This window comes from Sylvia atricapilla, chromosome 3 (genome assembly GCF_009819655.1).
Source record: "Sylvia atricapilla isolate bSylAtr1 chromosome 3, bSylAtr1.pri, whole genome shotgun sequence".
Classification (NCBI taxonomy): Eukaryota; Metazoa; Chordata; class Aves; order Passeriformes; family Sylviidae; genus Sylvia; species Sylvia atricapilla.
This window is the reverse complement of record NC_089142.1, coordinates 60,594,895-60,612,040: the sequence shown is the minus strand read 5'-3', so window position 1 is coordinate 60,612,040 and position 17,146 is coordinate 60,594,895.

The window sequence follows — 17,146 nt, the reverse complement described above, 5'->3', positions numbered from 1 at the left end:
AAGTTAATACTGAAGTAAGGTGATGTTTGTAACGCTGATACTGATAGTGGATAATGTAGAATAGCCACGGTGAGTTCAAATAGTTTCAAGTAACTCTTCAGCTGGTCTTGCTTTAATTTCTGCTAATTTTCTCAACTTTCTGGTCACATTTAGTTGTAGGAATAACAGAGAGCATGTATATTCTTAAAATTAGCCTGTAGGCTAATGCTTAGTAATCCATGACCTCCCTCCATCTCCTGTGTTACTTAGAACCAGAAAGAAAACTAGGAAAACAAATGGTTATGAGAAGAGATAGCAGCCTGCCCAGCTCTGCTGTGCTTGTGATTACAGAGGCAGCCCCCACAGTACCACCAGCCCCAAAGTCACTAACCAGTGTATTTTCTCTAGAAGGTAGCAAATTAAAACAAACTTGGAATGTTTGTTTAAATTGGTCCACTGCCCACTCTGGCATAAAAATCTCAGGGGCTTTTGCTGTGATTTTTGTCACCTACGGCATCTGCTGACTTAAACCAGGCTCGTAAGAGCTCATTGTTTTAGAAAATTCAGGTCACCTAGCATGCACACAGAACGGAGTAGCCTTCAATATTTAGGCTGTCAGTCAAAACTCTCCAGAGAGTTACATGCCTGAAATGCAATTAAGGATGAAGAGCTGAATCAACACTGTGAGAATCTGGGCTGGTAGTTGTGGAATTTCTAGATGTTTCAAACCTGATAGGCCAGAAAACAATCCCATCTGGGCAAATGGCCTGTTTTAGCAATCGGGATTAAGCTGACAGGAGTTTTTTGTAATTTGTCTATTTCTTTCATAGTGTGGACATATTGTTAAATTAGTTAATGGGAAGAAAGAATGTTTAACAGCTAATGGGATCCTTTATGTGGCATGCCATCTGTGTATTGTGTGCTGAATGTCACTGGTTGTGGGAGAGAGGAAATCATAAAGAATTTCAGCCTTGTCTTCTTTACTGTCATTATCTTGGGCAAGTATGATAAATAATCATATTTATGTTCTGGAGCATATAGAGTTTAAATCAACCTATTAACCAGAAACACGTTCTTCACAGGCTTTGGAAGGCACAAAAAAAGACATCATCTCACCATAAGCAATCCATTTCATGGGTGCTGAGCACTAGAAATTTAGGATGGAGTGAACAAGACAAGTTATTTTTCCTTTCACATTTAAATAAAGCTATTTGCAGAGACTTTATTCAGGCGTGTTTGGAGGCTAATCCAGAGGTTCTGGAAGGGAACAAGTCAGATTTTGTAGTCTGTTATGCAGATAGTTTAAGAAATTTTTAATCCTCTATGTTCCAAAATCATCAATTTTATTTAATTGGACATTTGTTTCTATGAAAGACTTTTTGCTATTAATTGGAGCTTCAAGAGAATAATTTCAGTTATTCATCAGCCTGACAACTGTGGATCCTGCTCTCCTTCCCATCTGAGGTGTTACTCTGATCATCAGCAGAGCAGGGAGGAGGTAGCTGACAATGAGCAATTTGGGTTTGGGTGCAGTTCCTGCCCTGTGACCTCACTCTGGCTCCTGCACTCACCTGCTGGCGGTGCAAGGCTTTCCTCTCCCGATGATGGAGGTGCAGCTGTCAGTCAGTCAGTCAGTCAGTCAGTCAGTCACTCACTCACTCACTCACTCACTCACTCCCTCCAAAGTGTTTGAGCGGTTGGTGCCAATTGCTCTGCAGCACAGCTCGCTCAGCCACAGCAAATTTTCCCAGACCAAAGCTCTATTGCCATATGCATGGTTTAGGATGTGCAGGGACAGTGTCTGCCTCATTAGCTCCTGCTGAAGCGCTTTCATTGAATGTAAATAGCACAACACTTATTACATTGGAGAGAAAGAGGAAAAACCTGAGGAGCTGACTGACAATTTTGTGGCCAAGCAATTCACTTGGGATAGGAAAGGGTAAAGTTCAAGAATCTCTCACATAAAGGGGGAACAGTTTCGACAGTGGAGAGGGATTCCTCCTGTGTTAGATATGCCCCAGGATAGCATGGGACATCCTGAGACATGAAGACGTATTTCAAATTTAATGCTTTCTGCTTTGCTCTTCCTTACAAAATAAAAACCCAAAAAACCAACTCAGAATGGGAACATTTACTTTCATGGTTGGTTGGAGTTTTCCAGTACAGAAACATTTTCTGTATTCTTCCCTAGAAGAAACATTTTCACCACAAGACTGAGCTTACTTTTATCGTGCACCACTGGACTTGATTTACATTTGTCTTTTCTGTAAGGCCTCTGGAGTTCTTGCAAGCAATAGCAACTGATTAAACTCTATTCCTGATTCCTATCCTTCCCCTTGGCAGTTGGACTATGACTTAAAATTGATAAAATGTACTGGACAGGTTATTGTTCTCTACTCTGCTTGGCTACACAGCTTATTTATTATTTGGTACGACTTATCTCAAGAGTACTGTGGAGATGATTTGCAGAAAGTCTGGGATTCACTCATATATCTGAGTCTGGTTCATTGCTTTCATATTCTGTTGTTCTACACAGTCATATGTAGATCCATACCAGTTCTTTATTACTTTTCCTTCTCCTTTCATTTAGGTCCTTTTTCTTTCTTTAAAAAGAATGAAGAAAAAAGGACAAGAAGTTTTAGATGTGTGGATTTTAGATGCTCACAGTAAGACCTTTATTGATAATAGATAAGCAGACAATACTGACAAGTATTTTTTGCAGCCCTTTAGAGAAGAAGGATTTTCAGATTGGGCACACAGGGTTATCGGCCTTTTAAAAAAATTGCCTTACTACATTATGTATTGGTATTTGTAACATCTTTGTATGTCCTGTGGGACCATAGTGTGACTCTGTTGTAGAAATTTTATTCTTATGGGTGGGTCACAAGTTTATTTTTCTGTCATTTATTAGAACATGCTATGAATTAAAGAAAATTTACTGCAGTGATTCTGTTGAAAAACAGAAGCTCACATATCAAGGATGACTTACTTGATACCAAACACTATTCTGATGTCAAAGTACATAGCAGTCCAAAACAGTGCTTTGCAGCCAGTGCTTTTCGGTTAATGTACTGGATTCCCATTCCCAATTCTATAGATGTCTGCAGAAGCATATTTCATAATTCTCAATATTAAAATATTTAAGTGAAAAATAAAGTGCAGTTTAAAAACTATACCACACGTTGTATAATAAATTCATATGAATTTTTAGGCCAATTGCTACTATACATTTGTGTAGTCACAAATGATAATAACTCTGCTTGCTGGCTGACATCAAAATAGAAACACTTGTTTTGAGTTAAGCTGGTTTTTCCCTCTTTGTTGTTAAGCAGCATTCTTTCCCTCCAAAACTTACTGCTCTGGATTCTACTGTCATTAAGAAAGACCAACAGTTTTCTGGTTGCCACCTTTTGCCACCAGATAGAGAATGTTGGAGAAGAGCCTTTTGAGTCCATGTTGGAATCCTGTGGCCCTTGGCTGGCCTGACCTCAAACCAGCTAAAACATGGTGGGTTTTGCTGGGGTTTTCTTCTGGGTTTTGAGTTTCTTTAAAGCTGAAACTTTGAAGCTCAAAAATCCTCAGAAGGAACAGAAAGAGAAACCTCATGCAAACAAATACCACTGATCTTTACACAGCTTTGATCTCTTATGTATCTATAGTGCCTTTCATCATGAAGAAACCCAGTAAGATTTATAAACTGCCTTCAAAGGGAAATATCTTATCCTCTGTACCACAATGTGCACACCACTGAAAACCAGTCTTCAGAGTAGATGACCTATACCACAGTATGCACACCTGGAGCACAATGCATATTAACTGGGCAATAATTAGCATATACAGAGGAAAAACATTATTTGGCAGGATCTGCAATGCCAGAGAAAATAGTAGAGACCTCACATTTTAATGCCATATTTATCTTAACAGAAGAGACTTTGTGAAACATTACAAACTCCTGGGTGCAACAACTCCTACTGCTGGGGGATGGCTCAGCAAGTGTTTTTGTTGCACCTGTCAGCAGGTACCAGTCATGCCAACCCACCTTCAGCACAGGGGCTTCTGTGTCTCCTCTCAGCACGCGCTGGTACCCCACAAGACTTTTGCACAGAAAATTTTACAGGCACATTCCTCCTCTCCAAGTCTGGCCTCTCCTCTTTCAAGTCTCCTCTTGAAAGTCCTGGCCTTAGGGAACCCAGCTGAAACAGCTCTTCTCTCTCCTTTCCATTACCCAGAATCTTTGATTAGCTGAGCCTCTGACTGTCTGAAAATTGCAGGCAACCTTGAAGACTTCCAGGTAATTGCAGTGTCTACTGCGTTTCAAAGCTGAGGCTCAGGTTACTAAGCCATCTCCGTAATGTCTGATCAATGGAGTGATCAATTAGGAATGGGAAAATGAGCTATGCTGCAGCAAGTGAATAGCTAATAACCTATCATGGAGAAGTCTTTTAATCTCTGGGTCCCATGACTGCATGCCAAGCTGCTCCCCCACAGAGCTGGCAGGGTCCTGGAAAATTGAAAACTCCCATAAAAAAAGAGAACAAATGGTGACTGGGTAAAAATCGATTAAAACTGGTGGTATTGTAAGGGCCTAGGATGGGCTCAGGAAAAATTCTAAGTGTTTGTTTAATGGATATGTGAGCTTGTTTGCCCTAGTAACTGTGTCTCTGTTTGATATGTATGAGGCTCTGAATATTTTATAACAGTGATGGCTGTGTTCACTTAAAGGCAGCTGCTTAAAAAAAAATTAAAATTCCAGAAAACACTTTGTCTTTCAACTCAGCATTATGTAATGTTTCAGGCCTGATACGCATTTTCTTTGAAGGCTTTTCCTACTGATAACATCAGAAATGTCACCCAGGAAAGATGTTTTATCTGAAAAAGAATAAGGCTGTTGGGTCTTAAAGGTTTTGTTTTGTTTTCTTTTTTTATTCCACTGGCAGATAATGAGTGTTAATGCTTCATCTGAAACAAAAATAGATGATAGCTGAATTGGAAGAGTGCTGGAGAGGAGGGCACTGGGGAACACATTTGTGAGCCATCATACAAATTCTCTGAGAAGCCCAGGCAGAAATTCAGAACATCACATCTTAACAGAACATAATGTATACTCCAGAAAGAGTAGAGATAATGTATCCTAATGTATTCAATATTTGCCTTTGATGTAAGCTTAAGCATTATTCCATATGTTTTACTCCATCACTATATTAATTTTGGTTGAAAACCATCACACATTAATTATCAAATATGACTAAGCTCCAGCTCACTCGTTTTCCTAGGTTAATTGATGTCTGCTGTGAGACAGTTACACTGCAGAATTTTGTTTATAATAGCTGTGGCTAACATGTTAACAGCGACTCTGCCAGATTTGCCAACCATCAGGCACAGATACAGCTCAGCTGTCCAGGGTGGAGGCTGTGTAGGAAGGGAAAGACCTGAGCCCCAGCAAAGATTTTGCAGATGCGTGCACAGGGTCTTCTTTGAAACAAAATAGAATGAATTACAGGGAAAGAATCAACTCATTTAGACCAAACATTTTATATATTACATGGCAAATACCTCAAGCAAATGCTTGAATAAAAAAGGCAGAAATGTATTTAATTTTTTTTTTTTTTGCAGTATTACAGACCACTCCCTGGCCTAATGCTTTACTTTGTTTTGAACAGCTTTTATGTGAATTTTCAAGAACATTTTAAATAATAGATGTGCCATAATTACAGCCTGTGTTTCGTATGAGAGGGGGTTTTACTATTCAGATCTTGTCATTTTAAGATCAAAAGATTTCTATTTCAGAACTCTTTTCCTTTCTGAGCTCTAGACAGACAGACTAGTTCGTGAGTTGCCAGATCTTTAGCTCTTGTAAGCTCTATTGCCATTAAACTAAAGAAATGTTCCTGAAAAATCCTTTATTACACAAGCAGCTTATTGCAGTATTGCCCACGCTTCTTTAATAGAAAAGACCACATTCCCTTTGAAATAATCTAGGGACTATCTTGTGTAAGTGGAACCAGAGTGTTTTTCATCTGAAGAAAACTATAAAAAATTTGAACTAACAGTAGAATTTCGTGGTTTTTTTCTGTTTGCTTACTTAATGGTGGATGCGTGCAGTTTTTTGCAATGTTTGATCATGTAATGTTGGTCACCAGAGATCCCTAAGATACGTGGCAAGAATGTGTCTCCATAGTCAGGGAAACAAAGGGAAAAATGATACTGAAGGTTTTCTGAAGTTGCTCTTTGCTTATTCATCATCATAAACTAACATATAACCTTCTATCACAAGTTAAGGTCCATAAATCTACACTCTGTTGTATGAAAAACAACTCATCCAGTGTGTTTCATTGACGAGACACCCCTAGCTACAGGTGGGGGAGGCAGAAGTGAGGAGGGAATGTACACAGCTCGTATTTGGCTCTTCATTTTCAAGGCTAAATGACAAAAGCAGTCTGAGAACAATAATGGTAAAAATCACACAAACTGCAGAAGCTTCAGCCCAAATATTTTCAAGGGCAAAAATCTCTTAAGAATGATGGGCTTTTTCCTACTATGTGTCATTTCAAATGTTGTTAAGAAAATAGATTGTTTCTAGGTTAAACTCTGACAAAAGAGACAGTTTAGGCTAGAATGGAGATGTATTTGTTCTACTTGTGACCTGTCTCTAGTGATGTGCTAACCTTGAACATTTGCTTATTCTTATTACAACTGCTTTTAGCTTCGCTTGAGGCTTTAATGGGACATTTATTTAAGAGGATACTGTTGCATGAAAAAGTAACCTGTAAGTCTCTTCTTCCTGCAGCCATGTCCTTTGCCATCCCCTCAGGTCAGCTAGCAGTATCAGTAGTTCAGCTGAGTGACAGTTCAAACTGAAAGATAATTTCTCCCAAAAGGATTATTTCCCAGCTGCTCTGGTTCCCTGACCTAGTGCATCACAGTTCCTCAGCTTGGGCTGACACAGTGTACAAAGTAGAGGGTGGGGACCAGTTTGGGGCAAGCAAGCCTTGATCTTGATAGGTCTGTGACTTTTCATTGTAAAAATCATGACCTTAACAAACAGGAAAACTCATTACAGTTACTTTCATACTGAGCTAAATTCTTCAGGCTTTAATCACTTTTTACCAAACCTTCTGCGGTCAGTGGAATGTCACCAAAACACAGGCAAAGCTTGAACCAGTGAAATATGAAACTTTAGAGGAATGGTAAATGGTAACAAAGGGAGAAAGATACGAGAATGGCAGAGATACAATAAGTAATTTTTAGAAAATGTTGAAAAATACATCTGACCAAAATATTATAAAATGAACACCAGAATCTATTCTTGCAAGACAATGTTTGAAATCAACTCCTACTTTTTTTTTTTTTTTTTTTTTTTATTGTCCTACTGGCCATCTGTTAGCATTATTCCACTTTCCATTTAAAAAGCCATCTCATCTTTAGCAGATGTTCAGTTTGCCTACATGTATGTTTTCTAATTCCTCTCAACTCTACTAACGGTTTTTGTACTCTCATAACTACAAGTTTTCTTATATTGCCTCCACAGTCACTGTAACATCCTCTTAAAATTTGAATAGAAAGCTTCTATTAACATCTCCCTTCTTTGAGGAAATAGTATTCTAACATCTTCATAAAATAGCCTTTGCAGTTATCTCTAATGGGTAGTATCTGTAAACTCCAAAGTTCCAATTCATCCTGAAATACAAAATTGAAAGCCTTAACTATCTCTTCTATATCTCTAAGTTGTCACAAAAAGGAATGGTTGTCTGTTCAAAAGGTAGGGAAAATTTCAGCGCAGAATATCTTTCTGATACTACTTGAACTGGGACTCTTGAAATAGAGTTTTCCCACTATTTCACATCCCATATAGGCGTCAATGTGTGTGGTTAATAGTAAAACAGGTAAGGGAAATATCACACAAGGCCATTTTGTGTCCTTCCAGCCAAATGAACATGAGGGATGTTTGCCTCCCGTTTGGCAGGCAGAGGTACAAAAGGTCAAACATTTGTATGGCATATATTGCAGTGCAACTTCCTGACATTCCTAAGGTTTTCATGTTCTAAAGAAGTCATGTACCTGTCTGCTTTAATATATCTGTTACATTTTCTCTTTCCCATTTCTAAATTCTCTCTTATTTTATGAAATAGTTGTACAGTTAGGCTTTGTACCTGTGACTGCTGGAAGAAATCAGGGTGAAAGCAGCTGAGGAAGGAAGAAAGGAATGTTTGCAGTGGGTGAGGGATGTGGATTAAATTATGACCTCAGTAAGATGAAAATTCTTAGCAGGGCAGCAGGTGAATGTGAAAGATGATGAGACTAGGGACACTGAAGACTCACTGTCATACTAAAAGGAAGGGTGTGCAAAGGTTGCTATTTCATACCGAGTTGCCTTAAACTGAAATGTTTGCTATAACAGCTACACAAGAGGGAGTCAATTATTAGGTGGTGCTGCAGATTTCTGCAGAATATTGCCTCCTTGAAAAGGATATTCCATGGGGTAAATTTGAACCCAGCCCCAGAGGCATTGCACTCTTCCATCATTGCTGACTAACAATTAAGTTTTCTTTAAAACAGCTTGCTTCCAGCCATCTGGAGCTCTTAGCTTCCTTATCTTTGCTTTGTGCTTCTGCTTCCCCAAACAGACTTCATTTTGATTGTCACAGTGGCTAAAATAGCACAGACTAAAACATAGTTGACATATACAAACTCTCTCTGCCCCCTTACTTGCTAGAGGGTTTCAGCCTTCCCACTTATTTCTGGATCTGTTTTTATCTCCGCTGTCACTTCCAGCAGGGGAATGAGGGAGGTGTGCAACCTGTGCAGAGCTGGGCTGAGCACTCTAAGAGAAGTGATGAGGAGAGCAATTTTAGCCATGAATATCCTAATGAAGCTCCTGTGCTGACCTTACACACTTCTGATTAAGCAAATATGCAAATACAAAGCAGTTCAGAACTGGATTAGCATTCAAAGGTTTGAAAAAAGCTACTGTGGCTACATACAGAGTGACCTTTAGGCCTGCTCAAATCTGCTGGAATGCAGATGAGGAAAAAGAAAGACATCATAAATACAGTAGAACTTGCAGTCACCATAAAACGTGCCACAGGAGGAAAATAATATCCAGATCAAGGTTTTACAGCTGTTCTGGTTACGGGGCAAGAGATTATTCTGCATCATTCTTGGGGATGTTTCTTCCAGTGCCTTCCAAAATTAAAGTTAGCTTAACAGTTGGTTTGCTCATAATCCTGCAGGTTTAATACTTTAACAAAAAAAAGGGAAAGCTAATAAATAAGGAACCAAATCTGTGTCCCAAGAGTGCTGTAAAAATTCAGGGAGGAAATTCAGAGCAAGTAGGAGACGTATCTCAAGGCAACAGGGGGTTCAACACTCAGGAATCTGGTGTTTCCATCAGCTGGTGATTAGGAGGTGAACATTAGGAGCAAAACCTTCATTTCCCTTTAATTAAAGAAAACTTGTGTATTGAGAAGATATTCCATTATCATTGTCAGGTGAAAGGCTGGATACAGCACAGTTCAAAACCACCACCTGGGCTGTAGTTTTAAGATTGGGTATCAAGATCCACAGATGCCTGAAGGTTGTTCTAAACTTGTACTTCTAAGAGATGGGAAAACCACTGGAAAGAGGTGGTTAAGAAATACTGGTCATGCAGCAAACTGCTCCGTCTACAAACACACAGCTTATTTCTAGGGACACAGCACTGGAAGAGACCTCTTGGGTTCTCAAGACTGATTGCAAGGACCCTCTTATAGTCTTCATAAATTGATGGGATTTAGTTGCAGCTGTTCTGACTAGACCCACTGAAAATCTGTTCCAGAATGAGCTTCCCTTATAACTGAGTTCCTTCTGATTTTTCAGGCTAAATGTATTTGTAGCTATATTTTATCCTTTTTTTTTTTTTTTTTTTTTTTTCAGAAAACTGGTATAAACTGGTTTAACTTTTATGCTAACGTGTTTGGCCTAGGAATTAAAAAGAAACTTTTCATGTGGTTTTTTTTGCAGGTTAGACAAGATAAAAAATATCTGTGCTAAAATGCTATGAATACATCCATAGCAACCGCACTTTTGGGTAATATATCTGTCATTTTTTTCTAAGAATTCTTTTAAAAGAAAAACCGAACACTGAAAGACACAAACAAGCAAAAAGTTTTCCTGTTGTGATTTCTTGGTCATATTATGTTCCTGTATCTTAATGTAGCATGTCTATTTCTGTTTATTTTTACATCAATCAACTTCTTGATTTGGAAGATATTGTCAAATATATTTGTTTGCCCAATGCATACTTGAAGTTCCAGAATGTCTTTATGCAGATGGCAGCAAAACATTATAATACGTTGCTTTATTTCCTTGTTTTGGAGATAAACAATAAAGATCAAAATTTACCACAGCCGAAAATACTATAAAATGCTCACAATAATTTGTTTGAGTTACAGCTGAAAGGTATAAACTTATTTTATATCTTAGAAACAATCACTTAAGAGTTTTTGAATCTACTGATCATTTGCCTGATTATTTTAGAAAGGTTCAAGAACTTGTTTTTCAATAGTTTTCTAAATCAACAGTAAACAAAATTTTTGATAAAAATAACAAGAACCCTTAAAACCAATATCATGAAACTATATGGGAAAGTAGCAACAATTCTGTTTCAAATGAGGATAGAACATATTTTTCCTGTGATTTAAACCCCATCAAGCTGTATTTAGAACTCAAATAATAAAAAAGCTCCATATTTTATGCCAGTTTAAAATGACAGGCTTCATATGGGCTCTGAGGCAAACTCTAAAATAGCGCAGGCTGGTTCAAAATCAGATCTGAGTCCCATGAGAAAGCTGTCCGGCTGTTCTGTGCTTATCACAAAATGTGGAACTGAATTTTGTACATTTACATGTAATAACTCTTCATACAGTAAAGATCCTCCTTTATTTCTGCCCAAAAGGAGGACTACATATTGCAGCACCAGGATAAATATGGCTTATTATCCGAAGAGACCTTCTGTTTATGCAGTCTACAAACCAGAATAAAATGTTTCTTTGTGAAAACAGCCTACACTTTAAGAGAAAAAACCAAATCAACAAAGCTTTATGAGACATAATTGGGATCAATAGAAATTACTGTAATTCTGAGATATATTCTACAAGTTTTTAAACCATCCTTTAGTGTTCTGTACTAAAGGCATGATTATGCATTAAATTATAGCAGGTGGCATCATGTAGAAGTATCATTTGTTAATATATTCTGCTGGGCTTAGCCATCAAGGTACTACAAATTGGCATAAATTACACTTTCTTTTGGCTTTTTGGCATGTTGATTGCATTGCATTATGTTCTTTCACAGCTCTATTCTTACCCTCTAAACTATGACTAAAAAGTCATCTTGTATAAACTAAATCCAGGAAGAGCGAAATCTTTGAATGTCGGAATTATAAAACCCCATTGGCTGGCACGAATCCTACCGAAAAGTCCAGTCAGCTCATTTTCCTCCTGAACTAGACAGTCACCCTGAAAAGGACAGGTTGCCAAGAAGATGGACAAAAGACAGGGGATAGATTTCAGAGAAAAAAAAGGAAAGCTAAGAAGTGGAATTAGACAGAAGCAAATCGTGTTGATGCAACGAAAGATGTAGGTGAGTTAGGGTTTGGACCACCTTCTTATGTGCGTTCAGGGCTGAGATGAAAGCAAGAAGGGCTCTGTGCAGCGTCACTGCCACGCGTTACGAGAGGCAATCGTGCCTTGCTTTGTTCTCAGAGCCTTGCAGAGGAGTCAGGAGACCTCTCAGATGCCATATTTTCCAGGGGGAGGCCAGCCAGGAAAACGCTGCAGCTGGTGTTCAGAGCAAGCGAGCCTGTGAATCAGGACAGCAACCTGATTTTACCTGTGAATCAGGACAGCAACCTGATTTTACCTGTGTCACCTCCAATGAGCTTGGGACGAGCCACCCGAGGAGTAACGCCGGAGAAGAAGCAGCTGTAGCGCTGCCGTGTTCCAGCAGAGAGCAGCATCCGCATATGGAAAGATGCTGCTCTCCTCCAGCCAGCGCATCCTGCTCCCTCTCTTACAGAGCCTCAGAATATCATCACCCTTTCCCCCTCTCTGTAGCTCATAGGTGAATGAACTTATCATCAGAACAGGAACACTTAATGAAGCATGGAACGCTATGATATTAAAAACGTTAAGTCAAGATTTAAGTTTACATGTTAAAAATGAAAATTATCAGCAATGAAATAATTCAGATTCCAGAGGCAAAGTTGAACTCTTTCTATGTCTTACATTCTGCATGTTTTATGACACAGACGGTATTATAACATTGATTACTGTGATGATTAAATATACATCTTTTAGGAATGGATAAATCATTCAATATCAATCAGGGGGTAGGACCTCAGTTCAGAAGGTGTTGAATGCAGAATCACAGAATATTCTGATTTGGAAGGGACCCTCAAGGATCATCAAGTCCAACTCCAAAGTGAATAGCCAATAAAAGGATCAAACCCATAACCTTGGAATTATTGGAACCATGCTTGGACCAACTGAGCTAATCCCAGTGTGTGTGTGTGCCTGTGTGAAAATAAAATTAACAAGTTCCAGCAGAAACACACCCGAGCAGCTTTGTTAAGCACTTCTAGGCTCTTGGGTTTTAAAACATGGGGTGAACAAACAGTCTGCCCATAAAAAGCAGCTAAATTAGTGGTTTTTGGAGCCGAACCTTTTACATTTTTTTCTTATTGTTGCAGTTTCATTGTCTCTGTAAACTAATTTTGTTGCATTGATGTAAGGTACTGGAGAAAATTTGCCCATTTTGGGAGGCTGAGCTGCACTAGGGCTGCTCTGCTTATCTGTGCTATTCCTTCCTTCTAGGTGTCCCTTTGTCTGGATTTATGTCTTTCCAACATGATACTGTTTAGCTTCATGAGCAGGGTGGTGTGATTCACTATAAAGATGCTGAAAGAGCAGCAAGTAGTTTGGGTGTTCTAGCCACAATTCAGAGGTAATTTATCTACCCTTTCCAAAAAGATGACAAGTGGGATTAGGAGAACAGGAGTGATCTTGGGAAGAGATGCTACAGAAACAGAAGTTCAAGAGACTGCTGGAAGCAACAACCATGTTTTAAAATGCTGAATTAACCTCTGAACTTCTAGAGTGCACCAGCGACTGTGGGAGACAGACCTGCTCTTCATAGATGTAATTCATGATAATGAGGAGAAAATGGATGAGCAGAAAACAAACTTGTGAATTTTGTGTACGGTTTGTGTAACACTGACTATCAGACTGTTCTCATAGGTTTTACCATGCTGAGAAATGATAAACCATGTAGCATGGAAATGAGAATATGGCTTAAGACATATTTCTGCTCTGTGTCTTTTTGACAAAAAAAATGTTGACATGAAAAACCCTCAAAGGTTAAATTACCTGTGCAGGGAACCCTTCAGCATCCAGAAAAATAAAGATCTACACACTTCTAGTTTATTTACAAGTCTTTTTCTGAGATGAGAGAAAAAACCCAAACCAACCAAACATAAGCAAACAAACAAACAGAAAAACCTAAGCCCAAAACCACAACCCCATAAAAGACAAAAAGCCCCCTTAACCCTCCACAAAACCAAAATAAACTCCCCAGAGATCATAACAAAACAACAGTAATACCCATCTAATTAATTCTGTTGAAAAACAAGGATTTAATAGTAGTAAACCAGTGATGCTTTCTTCACAGTCCTGCAACACTGAGTTCATGTGATAAAAATACAGCTGATTTTAATGTGAACAGTTTTGTACAAGCTTTGAAAAGTCAGGGTCTGAGGATGTATATAAAAGGGAAAATCAGAAGTTAATTGAAAAGAAAACACATGTTACAGAAAGATGGGTAACAAAAACCTGTAGAAAGAAAATGAAAATATAAAGCAAAGTATTAAAAAGTGGAGAGAAAAGAAGGATGGAATAAAAAAAGGACAAATTTTGGCTTCATACATTGTGAAATGTAGACATTTATCATAAATACTTGTATCTATGTAACTCAAAAAGCCACATCCATTTCATTGCATTTTCAGTTGAAAATGATTATAGTTTAAGTGTGTAGTATTTGCAATCTAATCTTCAAAGTAATTTTAAATCCCCCAGGAATGATAAAAGTAAAACACTGCCTATTTGCTTTTTTCATGCTTTGGTGCTCCCTCCCTGTATCTTACTTTTCTGCGTACAAAAACTCCAGTTAAAAAACCAGAAAAATTGTCGTGTCAAATGTCAGACTTTTCAAAGCTGTTCCTGCTTTGAATGTCACAGAAAAGCATACCCCCAAGTGCTCATCTGACTTGGTCCATTAAAAATTATAATTGAAATTGGCTACACCAAAATACCTGTATGATCCAACATGACCTTCCTTTTTTCCCCTTCTGCATTTCAAAGTCTCTTTACTTTCCCCAGACCCTCCAGCTGCCCCAGTGACTTCATCCCTCACTGACACTTGTCTTCCCTCTTATCTATTCTCAACCTGGATAAGACTGGCCACACATCCCAACTGCAGAAAACTCCACAGATGTTTGATAAGCTTGCCATGTAGAAGGTGTATCTAAGTTTTTGCAAGGTAAGGGATAATTTTCAAAGGCCAACTCCTTTAAAAGAGGCAGAAATAACACAGTGAAAACCAAAATTCAGACACTTCAGTATACATGCAGAAAAGTCTACATCGGCAAAAAAGGAGAGAAAAAGAAAGGAACTCTTCCGATAAACCTACTTATCATTCTTAGTAGAATACTTTGCAAGAAATACCGGATGTTGTGCTGCCCACAGAGGCTCCATACCCTGTGAAGGACGTGGTCTTATTGATATCTTGTTTTTACTTTCACCTCAGTAATGGCAGAGATTGTATCAGAAAGTTTTAAAAGCAAAATAGAGGTTAGATCCATTTTCGATACTCCAAATTAAAAGAATAAATGAATCACCCAACTGTAGTTAATGGGCAATTAACATAATTCTGGTCTGGTGTAGCTGAAAGATAATGAAAAAGCTGATTGCAAATGAACCAGCAGTAATGTGGGAGGTCATAATAGTCCCATAACTCTGAATGAGAAACCAATTTCTCCTCTAACACTTGGTGCTTTGATTGGTGAAGGGCTTTATCATACTATGAAATTTACCCGTGATAGTATGAGACATAAAAAAAAAAGGTTCTGCTGTGTAAGTGGTGGATGGCTGACAGAACAGGTACCCTGAGCTGCTGCATGAGCCTGTAGTAGCTATCATAAACTAGAGGGTAATTAGAAGTGCAGCGGTGAATAGAGAGGAGAGGAGCATATATCTGAGTAATGAGCTCACAACTGTACTACAGCAGGGCAACAACCCACCTGGGGAAATGCAGCAGGGCGACAGACTCTGTTCCAGCCTGGAGACTGGATGTGATGATGCCCTCTAACTCAGCCCACCTCCTGGATACAGTGCAATATCTTCTTTGTGCTCAATTTGTTCTTACTTAAAGAAGGGGTAATGGGGTGGGATGAATTCCACCCACAATGCTTCTCTCTACTTGCCATCTATGTCCTGATCCTATTAAAACTTAAGATCTTGTTCAGCAAACTGTCATCAGATAAAGTAAATTACATTTAATGCCAGTGGTAATGCTCTCAAAATCAAGAGAAGCATTGTGTCTAGGCAAGGACCATCTCTTTTCGTAGAATTTTAAGTAAATCTATATTTAGCCCCTTTGTGGCTTTTGAAGGGGAAAAAAAGGTAATCATGTTAGAACACTGTAATGGTAAATGAATCTACGTCCTAGCAGCAGATGGCACATTAATAGAGTACAGACACATGCACACAAAAAAGAACTAACCCTTAAAAATGTATTTTTTTCCCTTGGTATTTTTCATCACTGTTTCCTCTATCTTTTCTACCAGGCTGAATAAAATGATGGTAGATGTAACAGAGAGGACTTCTTCCCAGTGCTGTATTTATATCATGACAAATCAGTACCTTATTGCTGCATTATGCAAAACAGAAAAAGTAAATAGATAAAGTGACGGTGCTTAACACTCATAAATATTTAGCATAACACTTTAGGTGCATGGATTACAAATTACCTTTTTGGGGAGATTTTTACATCACCTTTCTCACCCCTGTCCTGTTGCTAACGTGAGTCACAGAAGTCACTAAAGCATGTGAGATGGATCTTCTTGCTGTGTAGATGCATGTAGCTCTGACACAGGAGCAGCAATGCAGATGCCTCCAAGCAGTGAGTGCTGTAGCAGATACGTGGTATCCATCAAATAGCAGAGGACCAGGTTCAACATGGAAAAGCACAGATACTATGGAAAGTATTACTAGACCTACTGTCTAGGCACCCAAAAACCTGCTTCCCAGATAGTGTTCCAAGAAATACTCGTTGGAATAACTCTGAAGATATCATATTTATCAGCTTAGAAAATTATTAATAGCCTAAGAAAGAGCAGGTAATAACTTTGGCAAACTTGGGAAAGTCAACATGGCTTTTATAATGGATAGTCTTGTCTTCCAAATTTACTAGAATTCTCTGAAGAGATCAATGTGTATGGATGGTGTTAATTCAGGTGGCTTAATTTAACTGGATTTCCAAAGGTGTCATAAAAAATCCTTCATAAGAAGTTTATAAGAAAGCTGAGCAGTGATAGGACAAAGGGAAAGGTCCCCACACGTATAAGAAACGGTTTAATGGAGAGGAAACAGGAAAAATGAATGAATAATTTTTGCAATAGAGTGTGTTTCACCCTTGCAGTTCCAATGGAATCTGAGCTGGCAACTGGGATAGTCACTGTATTCATAAGTGATTTGGGAGAGTGAGTGAATAGGGAATTCAGGAAGTTTGATGAGGATACAGAGCTGTTCAAGATAGCAAGGGCAAGCAGCGACCAAATAAACTTACAGAGAAACCTTACGACTCTGAGTGACTGGGCAATTAAGTGACAAATGAAATTCACTGTAGATAAATGGAAAGCAATGCACATGGGAAAACCAATTCTAACTCCACATATTAATATGATGGAGTTGATCATTACTACTTAGGAGATAGATCTGGGGTTATGACAGATAGTCCTACGAAATGTCAACCTGATGCTTAATAGCAGCCACAAAGGCAAGTCAAATGTTAGGAAACATTAGGAAATAAATGAAGAACAAAACACAGAACATCACTGTGCTGCTACAGAAAACCA